The 10,570-nt window shown below is 45.9% G+C and overlaps 1 protein-coding gene across 2 annotated transcripts in view; it reads left to right on the forward strand.

Annotated features, from left to right (window-relative positions):
• The first annotated feature begins 2,377 nt into the window (after positions 1 to 2,377).
• GHR (growth hormone receptor) overlaps positions 2,378 to 10,570 on the forward strand; it is a 215,016-nt gene continuing 206,823 nt past the window's right edge. The window contains exon 1 of one of the 2 annotated variants that reach the window (XM_025207702.1): positions 2,378 to 2,500. The gene's annotated coding sequence lies outside the window, so the exon portion shown is untranslated. The remainder of the gene's footprint in view (positions 2,501 to 10,570) is intronic. The other variant, XM_025207703.1, reaches the window with a different exon arrangement.

The following is a 10,570-nucleotide window of genomic DNA, read 5'->3' on the forward strand; positions in this document are numbered from 1 at the left end:
CCTGTGGGGAGCTACAGGAGCTGCTCTCCATGCTGCCTGCCTGCCACTTGAATGAGTGTGCATGCATGTGCATGTGGCGCCCCCTGCTGGTTCACCCTCCAGCTATTATCAGCCCCTTGCAGGCTGGAACTCTGTCAGCCTGCAAGGGGAAACCCATCCTTTCCCACATTTTTCTCTTTTAAAGGAGAAAGTTAGTGAGTCTGGCTACCAGAAAGTCCTATAGTGACTAGGTGAGAAAACTATAAATTTAGGTTACATGCTTCCACTAATTCTTATGCTAACAGCAATTTAGTGTATAGACAGATGTAACAATTATATTGATATTGAAGTACACCAATTCAAGTCATTAAGATACAGCTATTATCTCTGTATGCAACTGTAACAATTAGAGGTTCACCAATATATCAGTTGCATATCAGATTGGCACAGATAAAAGGAAAATTAACATTATTGCCTTTTTTTTTTTTTTGGCTGTTGTAGCTGATAATGTTCTCCAATAACTAATTATGCTGGGGCCCCCAGATGCCTGTGTTCCCTCTTGCCCATGGAGCTGGGACCCCCGGACACCTGTGTTCCCTCCCGTGAGCCGGGGTAACCCTAGATAAACCCCCATCCCCTCACCAGTGGGCCAGATTGGGCTGGAGTGGACCTGCTGTTGCTGTGTCCAGGGTGTTGGTGCAGTGTGGTGTGGGCTGGGGCAGGGGTAGATGCCATAAAAGGCACTGAAAGCTGCAGACATGATTGGGGCAGGGAGGAGCAGGCAGAGCTGAGCTGCCCAGCCTGGCCTGACCTGGCCCAGCATGACTTAACCCACAGTGCTTGGGGATCTGCGCCCCAGGGGCCGGGGCAGCTGCTCCCCTTCACTGTGTGCAGCAGGGTCCTTCTCCCGGTGGAAAGGAAGCCTCTGGGGGGAGGATGGGGTGCTTTAATTAGAGTGTCTCCAATAGCTGCTCTAATTAAAGTGCTGTCCTGTCTCCTGTATCAGCATCCCCACGCTTAGAAATGGTGGTGGGGGCACTTGAACTAAAGCTCGTTCGACGAGCTTTATTACTAAATATTGGTTATCAGATCCATATCAGCCAATATGGCTGGTTAATAATCAGCTATCGGTATTGGCCAAGAAAATCTTTATCTGTGCATCCCTCGTAACAATACCAGCTTCGTTCATGGTCAAGCCTGGGTCAGTTTAGCTAGATCTATGACTAGAGGATCATGCAGATATAACAGCTCGATTCCAAAACCTGTTCCTTTCTTCTTTTTTTTTAAATAGCTAAAATGTATATTTGTCTACCCCTTTACAGTACTCTGCAAATAACCCTATTGATTTAAACATCAGTAAAAGCGGCAAAATCCTGTCCTTGAAAAAGAGGTGTAATTGGAGAATTTGGTGTCCTAGGTTGAAGGGGAGGGGCGGGTGAGATTTTTTTACTTCCAAGATAAGTTTATATAAGTAAATATACTAATTATCTGCGGGTCCTACATCTGTCAAATTGACTTTGAAGCTTTTTATTACTGCAAAAGTTGCCTGCTGTTGATCTGTATGTTACATTTAGAATATTAAACAGGGAGTCAGGCTTTGGTATTTGGAATATGACTACATTATTTGACACGGCTGGAATGGAAGTTAAGAAGATGGCTTACTGAGAGAGCAAGTTGAGCAGTATTACTTTGACTCTTATAGCGTTAGTACCTTTTATCAGTCAGAAGAAAGCTCAAAGAGCTTGGTGAGGCCACAGCTGGAGTCCTGCATCCACTTCTGGGCTCTACAATTCAAAAAGGATGGAGAAGCTTGAGAGAGTCCAGAGGAGAGCCACATGCATGATCAGAGGGCAGGAAAGCAGGGCTTATGATGAGAGGCTGAGAGCCATGGGACTCTTCAGCCTGGGAAAGCACAGGCTCAGGTGGGACCTGGTGGCTGCCTACAAGTATATAAGGGGTATACATCAGGATCTGGGGGAACACCTGTTCACCAGAGTGCCCCAAGGGATGACAAGGTCAAACAGTCACAAACTCCTCCAAGACCATTTCAGGCTGGACATAAGGAAGAACTTCTTTGTAGTCCAAGCCCCCAAGGCCTGGAACAGACTGCTGCCAAAGGTGGTGCAACCACCTACTCTGGACTCCTTTAAGAGACGTTTGGATGTTTATCTTGCTGGGATCCTTTGAACCCAGCTGACTTCCTGCCCCTGGGCCAGGGGGCCGGACTCGATGATCTTCCAAGGTCCCTTCCAGCCCTAATGTCTATGAAATCTTGCAACGAGTTTGAAATTTAATTTTAGGGCTGCTAGATATTTTGCTACCAAAAATAATGTGAAGAGAGGAGAACCAGTATTGATGCCAGGGTGCAGAGACCTGACAACCCATTTTTGTACCTTTAGATCAGGGGTTTTCAACTTTTGGATCAGCGTACCCCCCACAGCTGGACTCGGAGCAGTGTACTCCCGACGACTGGACGAGGGGTGGCGTGTGGCCGAATGTGGAGCGGCAGTAGCCACCCCATGTGAGCTTCCCTCAGCCCCTTTATCTGGCTGGGTGGGTGGCACCTGCACGACAGCACGGGATGGTGCGTGGCAGCGCTCTGTCCCTGCTCACCCATGCGTATCCCCTAGGGTCTTCTCAAATACCCCTGGGGTATGCGTACCCCCGATTGACAGCCCCTGCCTTAGATAGTAGCGGCAGCCAGAGCAGTGGCAGTGGCCAGGCCAACAGTGATGGCAACCAATAATCTTGTGCCCCCTCGAGGTTGGTGCTTGGGTCTGGTGCCCCACTCACCCACCCCTAGTTCTGTTACTGCTGGGATTGGCAAGGGGACAGGTTACTACAATTTACTTGTATTGCGCTCAGTTAAGCACTTCATATCATGACAGGTCAATAAAAGTTTGGTTTTCCTTTTTGTTATGAGTATCTTTTTTATAGGCTCCCTTTTTGCTGGCTGTCACTGAAGATATTAGAAGAGATTTGAGTGAGGAGTCCAGACAATAGAGTTGGGATAGTGTTCCAAGGGAGAGGGAAATGTGAGAAAAGCAGGCAAAGAGGCGTTGAGGCAGCCACCACAGATAGCGGTAAAGGCAGAGAGGCTGATGCAATAAGATACTTGCTTGGCAGGAAAAGATTTATGGCGAGGCTTGAAGGAACATTTTGTGCTCAGATTGTTTACCACAGGCAAAATCTTCATTTAGTGTATATGAATCCCAAGCGAAGTTCTGTGCGTGCAAAGGCTGCTTATTTACAGGTCATTCTGACATGTGTGATATGTAGAAAACAACCTATTTCTGAGGGAATGATCCTCTGTATATGAGAAATTAATTCTCTCAGTAAATCAGAGGCCATCCTCACACAGAGACAGATGTTTTCCATATCATATCAGCTACAGTTTATGAAATGCTAAATACATTTTAACGTGACATTTTGTTGACCTTCTACAAATGAGTCACTGTTTAAAAGAATAATTACTTACGTTATCAATAGTAACTTTATTTTTAACAAATGCCTTAGATAATAATATAAACTTTAAAAAATACTTAATAGTGCTGATGGGCTGTGTAATCAGGTGAGACCTTTTTTTTTAAGCTTTTAACATCTAACCCAAATGAAATAATGTTCTTGGGATCCATCTCTGGTGGGACTGGAAAACAGTTGTGTGAAGTCCTGCATTCCACAAGTTGTATGAACACCTACCAAATGCTGGCTAATCTATTTTGCCTCCAAACTGTTAATTCTTAAAGGGCTAATAAGAATACTTCGTGTACATACATAATACATATATGTGTATCTGATTACTGCATGCTTCGCTTGACTGCATAACAGTGTGGATCCCAGTTTGTTACCTATTCCTCACATTGCAGAGACTTCATGAGTAGCTGGCATCTCTCAGCCCCACTCTGTACTTTATAACCTAATTGCACTTTGTTTAACTGCATAATTGATTAAAAAGGGTAGATAGAAGTCATCCATTTCAAGGCTTCTAAAGCAGCTCTGACCTGACTTAGTCCTGTCAATATCAGGTTGATATTAGAGATACAAGACTTTAACAAAACAAGCAAACTAGAGTTAATGAGGTATGAACAGCTTAGGGCAGGCTGTTCCTGTAATTAATGAGCATTATTTATATTGACCTGGGGAGCCTGTGGTGAGCACATACTCTGGGGAGGTGGATAACTCTCTCTCTTTCACTCCCAGGGCTGTTCACTTAAACAGAACCCCATTTATTAAATTTGGTACTGAAGGGAATGCATTTGTGTGTATGTACAGGCAAACCCCAGTACAGGGTTACTGTTTCAGAGTAACGTTGTTTGTGTTCGTTTCCAATCAACACAATCATGAACCATCAAGAAAACTAGTTAAGATTCTCTTAATTCATATGCCTTTAAAACCCCTCACTGTACTCTTCAGTGTCACTCATAACAGACTCTTTTGCTCTTCCGGTATATAACCAAGAAGGGTCCAGGCATACTGATGCTCCATCTGGATTTATTCAGATTTCCAACTTTAACCCAGAATTAAGATTTTAAAATTTGTTCCCTATATATGTGTAATGGTATATAACCTATGCAGGTCTACTTGGAGGGGGAGAAAGGATAGCAGCAGGGACTTGGGAATACTTTTGAGGGAAGTTTTTAGTGTCATGCATGGGTCATGCGTGGGAGAAGGAAACAGTATATGAAGGACTGGGAGGATATGAGAGTGGGGGTGCAGAGTTTTGAATGGGAGTTCTGAGTGAGGTTAAGTTAAACATAGGTTATGTGCTTATAGAACAGGGGCGGGCAATTATTTTGGGTAGAGAGCCGCTTACTGAGTTTTGACAAGCCATCGAGGGCCGCATGACAGGCAGCCAGGGGCAGATAAATATTAATTTTCTAAATTTTTAGGGGTCCCACAGACCGGATGGAATGGCCTGGTGGGCTGCATCCGGCCTGCGGGCCGCATTTTGCCCACCCCTGTTACACACACCCCTGTTACACAAATTAAAAGATTTGTGTGTAAGCACATAACTTATTGTTACCAGATTGAAGGAGCTACTGTGGCACCTATTTCCATCTGCTACCTAGTACAAAGCCTTGCATTTAAGGCATGGAAAGTATCTTTCTCCACTGCTTTATATCCTGTGTAGTTATTTAGAAGCGTATAAAGTGAAGGGAAAGAACACAGTAATCATGACTGTTAGACCTTCGCACCTACGTTACATAAACTTAAATAACTGTAAGGTGCAAATCAGTGGGATCTTTGATCTAGAATATCTGTAGCAGGGTGGAGAGATCCTACATCAACTTTACATTCAAGCTAAGGTCAAAGGTCTCAGTTTCCAGTTACTTACCCTCGCAGTTTTCAGATAATGATTCAGGGACAACTAATGCTGTCATGGAGAGCAATCGGAATGCTTTCAGCTATCCCACATAGTTTAGGAAATGTTAGAAATTGTGCGCAGAGAAAGGGGTTTCCTTTGGCAATACGGGAAGCACAGCCTGTACCTTCAGGGGCCCACAACTTCCCCCATAGTAACTAAGCATGATAGACAAGCTTAACGGCAGACCTGTGCCTTATTTGGTAAAACTTTTTAAAACTTTATTTTGATTGGAGCTTACGCTGCAGGTGAAAGAAGAGTTACGCAGTACTAGTAATTTTCCGCTAAAGCTTTGCGCGTGCAAAAAGCTCATGTAACCAGAGAATATAAATACGTGTGTGAGAGTGCAACCAGGGCCCCTCTGCCTTTCTAAGGTCAGGGGACCTTCGGCCAAATAAACTGGAAAGACCATACCCTCGTCTGCTGCTTATTTGAGTCTCAGCTGGGAAACGAGCCCTGTTGGGGTCAGGAGTATTCGCAGGTGTTCCCTTTCCAGGTTGGGAGCTTAAGCGAATAATTTCTCCGACAGAAACAATACTGATAGAAATCTATATTTAATATTTTTAATTAAAAGCCAGGTTAACTGTGTCTCTAAATACAACTTCACAGTCTACAAACTCAGCCAGTCTTCAAGAAAAATCAGTGAATAGTTGAAAGGAACCACTGCCTTTAAATTGAACAACAACATTTGAATTGTGATATAACTGGAGGATTATGAGCTCTGTTTCTAGGGGTAAACTACTGTCATTCAGGGAAAGCAAAACCATCCTTTGACAACCCAAGTAATTCTACGGTTTATGCGATTAACCATCATTGCCCATGCATTTTGATCTGATTTAGACTATAAGTATGTTTTGCTGTATGAACATAGCCATTTTAATCCAAAAGGGATCACCTTGTGATCTTCACTTCAGCAAAGATTTTATTCACATAAACCAGAACTCTGTTTTAAGGAAAGCAGGATAGAACCCAAGCTACTTGACTGACTTTTCAAATTTCCCCTTTATTTTAGAGCTGGCAAATCAATCAAAAAGTTACTAAGAAATATTTTCATGAAATAATTACTGTGACTTCACTCTTCTGCTTGTACAGGTGTTCTTAGGACTTGTTAAAAAAAAAAAACAAATTGAATGTAGTTTAGAGAATTTGCATTGTTGTCTAAGCAAGGCATTTTACGCAACGGAAAATGTTGAGTTTTCATTAAAATCAGGAAACTTAGCCTAAATCATTTTCAATTTTGAGAAATTGAATGTAGTTTAGAGAATTTGCATTGTTGTCTAAGCAAGGCATTTTACGCAACGGAAAATGTTGAGTTTTCATTAAAATCAGGAAACTTAGCCTAAATCATTTTCAATTTTGAGAACATGATGAAAGGTTGAAAAAAATGTAACAGAAAAATGTAAAGTAACTATTTTTTTCAGCTTCTCTGAAATCTTCTGTAATGGGAAACTTTGTATAGGTGAACCAAGGAAGGTGGGTACAGATTTCATTGGAGCTCCTGTGTTAAACTCTGAATTTCTGTTAGTATAAAAATCATGGAGACAAGAAGAAATCCCTTTCACAATCTTAGAAAATGATTTCCATGGAGTGTTTGGGTAGGCAGTCATCTTTATCCCTCCCTCCCTTAAAAACCACTTTTTCTGCAAAAGTGGATTAAAATGAGAAGACAGAGCCTGCTGCTGTTTTTATGCAAAAGAGGAATCCATATTTGAGTCTGCTAATAACCATAATGACTGTGATAAAATTATGTTGCTGTGAAAAAGTACTAATAGTTGAGCTTTGTGGAGTAAGCCCCAAGCAAGGGGAGCTGTTGTATGATGTTCTATAAGCTGTAATTCAATTCCTGCTCTTGAGCTGCTGAGGAAGTCTTCTTGCTGAAAGTGTTGGAAATCTAAATGTACAAGAGTTTGGATTTCTTGTTCTCCTAGGATTATATTCTGTTTCTGAAATTGGTAGTTAAAGCTGACTGCAGTTTAGTTTTCAGCTTGTTCTACCTAGTAAACACTAAACTGGGATGAGCGATTATTTTGGGCAGAGGGCCGCTTCCTGAGTTTTGGCAAGCCATCGAGGGCCACATGACAGGCAACCAGGGGCAGATAAATATTAATTTTCTAAAATTTTAGGTGCTCCACGGGCTGGATAAAATAGCCTGGCGGGCCATATCTGGCCTGCAGACCACATTTTGCCCACCCCTGCACTAAACACTGATGTTAGGAACTTTAGTGTAAGGTAATATGGAGCCAATTGGAGTTTATCCATAGATTTCAAAGGGCTTTGGATCAGGCCCTTATTCTCCTGTCTTTTATACAGCATCTTCTTTCTTACAGAGTAGACAAATTGTGAGATCTGTGTATCTGAGTGCATTTGCGGCATCCTGTATTCTTCCCCCTCTGCTGTGCCTTCACTCTGTACACTGTGTCCTGTTGGAGCCATACAGCCATAGGTAGGGGCAGCCTGAGTCTTGGTAAATTGACACAGAGTTGACACACAGAGATTTGGCTGCAGTAAACAGGCCTAGAGACCTGCGACATCTCCCTTCAGGTCTGGCTAGGGCCACAGGTGAAGAAAATGTACTTTTTATGTATACATCAGGAAAGAGCATCAATAACTGTGTTGCTTCTCTGTATTTCAAGGAAATCTGAGGGTAAAATTCTGTAGTTTTTCTTGGTTGTTCTTTGTGTGATTGTTCCGACTTTTGAGGGCATGGTGACCAGTGTAAAGACTTCAGACCAGGCCCATGCCAATTTCCTGCAGAATGAAAATCACTGTGGATACACATCAGATCTGTGTGGTAAATTCTTTAAGTCAAAGACAGTGAAGAAGAATATTACATTCTCGTGAGATAAATTAATTTTATAGCTTTGCTTAGTGTTGGGCCTTAACAGAGTTTTGATAAGTTATCGTCTGATACTCAATGACTATCCTGACTGGAACTTATAATTTATTCTTGGATAGATAGTGAACAAAAATTAGAGAGAAATTCAGATTATATAAAATATTCTGCTTTGATTGCTCAAGACAATCTCTTCCCACTGTGTGCCTGTTAAACTACAAGCAATTAGATGCAGCTTGTCTGCATTTAACATACAGCAACAGTGAGAGCTAGTAGTCCAAGAAGAAGTCATTAATATATTAGTAATGCCAGCAACCAAGCTGTATCACTTAAGAGCCAGAGCTGGGTTCACTTTCATTGCATCGATAAAAAGAGAGACCAGAGAAATTTGGTCATTCAGCCTAAGGACAAACATTTAAGTGTCTGTCCCGAGCCTGCATTGATTTAATCTTTGCAGGTTAGTCTAACCCGCAGAGAATGAAGTGGTTTGCAAGTGGATAGACATTTAGCACAGCCTGCAGTAGCACCCAGGGGTGCTAGAGCAGCCCTTCCCTTCCAACAGGGAAGCTGAGCTAAGGGGGACCGTGGCCAGGTCCCAGCAAGCCTGAGTAAGACTGAGCACAGGTTTAAACCCCCACCTTGCCCTGCAGGGTTTGGAGGGTGGGGGAAGAGGGAGTGTCTGCTGTGGGGGAAGGAGGAGGGGAGAGCTCTGCCCCTCCCACCGCCTTCCTGACAGCTGAGAGCAATCCCTGCACGCAGGGCTGCCAGGCCCCTGATGGGAACTCTTCCCCCTTCTCCCTCTCCCCCACTGCTGTGGAGCGGGGAAGGGGGCCCTGTTTGGTGCTGAGGGGGCTCTTCCCCCTCCTCTTCCTCACCCCTGCCATGGGTTGGGGAGGGGGACTCTTCCCCCAGCTTCTCCCCCACCACCGAGGGAGGGGGCTCTGCGATGCTGCCCAGCCCCAGATGGGAACACTACCCCAATTCCCCCCCCAGAGGCGGGGCGGGGGGCTCTGTTCCATGCTGGGGGGTACTCTTCCCCCTCCTCCTCCCCCTCCACCAAGGGGGAGGCTGCCCGGCCCTAACCCCCAGGGAAGGGGGCTCTGTTCAGTGATGGGAGGGACTCTGCCCACTCCTCCTCCCCCTGCTGCTGCGTGATGGGGAGGGGAGGCTCTTGCCATGCTCCCTGACCTGGCCCAGCTGTGTCACAGGGAGCAGCTGTAACAGCCACAGCTGCCGGGGTGGCCCTGGCCCTTTAGCCTGGCCTTGCTCAGCCCCAGATAAGGCAGCTGCTTCATGGAGCCAGGCCGGGACCCAGGGGCAGGGCCCCCCCCAGTGGGTGCAGCTCAGTAACGGGGGCAGCTGCTTCCCCTGTCATTGAGTGCAGCCCGGCGTGCACAGCTGGCGGCCGGCTGGGCAGTGCTTACCTGAGCCCACTTGGAGGCACCGTGGGGATTCATGGGGCCTCAGCGAGCCTGTGGTGGACCGCTGCTGGGCTCTGGGCCCACATTCCTCCCAAGCCAGTCCAGGTAAGCACTGCCCCGTCAGCTGCTGGCTGCGCACACCAGGTTGCACTCACTGACAGGGGAAGCAGCTGCCCGGCTGTGCTGATGTCCCTGTCACTGAGCTGCACCCGCCAGGGATGGTCCTGCCCCCATGGCCCAGCCCAGCCCCACCAAGGAGCTGCCTTAGTTGGGGCTGAGCAAGGCCAGGCCAGGCTGGGCCTCGAGGCCAGGGCCACCCTTGGCAGCTGCAGCTCCATCCGCTCCCTTTGCCCCTGCTAGTCCGGGCCAGGGAGCGCTGCAAGAGCCTTCCTTCCCACGGGGTGAGTTGGGGTGGGGTGGGGGAGGGGAGGGGGGGTCTCTGTGCAGCACTGCCTGGCCAGGGCATGGGGAACTGAGCCGTAGCTGCAGGGGGTGAAGCACATGGGAATGTTGCCCTGTGGGTCAGGCCAACGCTCAGGATCTCAATATCGTGCTGTTAGATGGGAGGGCATGACACAATTGCACGTATACAAACACACAAATCAATTAGGTGCATACACACACACTACCACCTCAGGCACATATACATCCAAGATTACCAGCCTAGGCACATTCATACCTATCACCAATTCAAGCACATACACGCTCTAATGATAATGACATGAAAGCATACACAATACACACATACATACACATATACACACAGGTTAAACAGTGACTCAGGTGACTGTGTGTGTGTGTGTTGGTGCCTGTGGTACTTATGCTTGGGGTGCTTGGTAACTAAAGAGAAAGTGGCAGAGATCAGGGGAAAAGGCAGTGGGGACGGGGCAATAGCAAAGAAACAGGGGTTTGCAGACAGAGAGGAGCTCAGGACGGCTGGAGCCACAGGAGCATGGGACAGGTGCTGGAGGTGGC

The sequence above is a fragment of the Alligator sinensis genome, unplaced genomic scaffold (genome assembly GCF_000455745.1).
Source record: "Alligator sinensis unplaced genomic scaffold, ASM45574v1 scaffold663_1, whole genome shotgun sequence".
NCBI lineage: Eukaryota > Metazoa > Chordata > Crocodylia > Alligatoridae > Alligator > Alligator sinensis.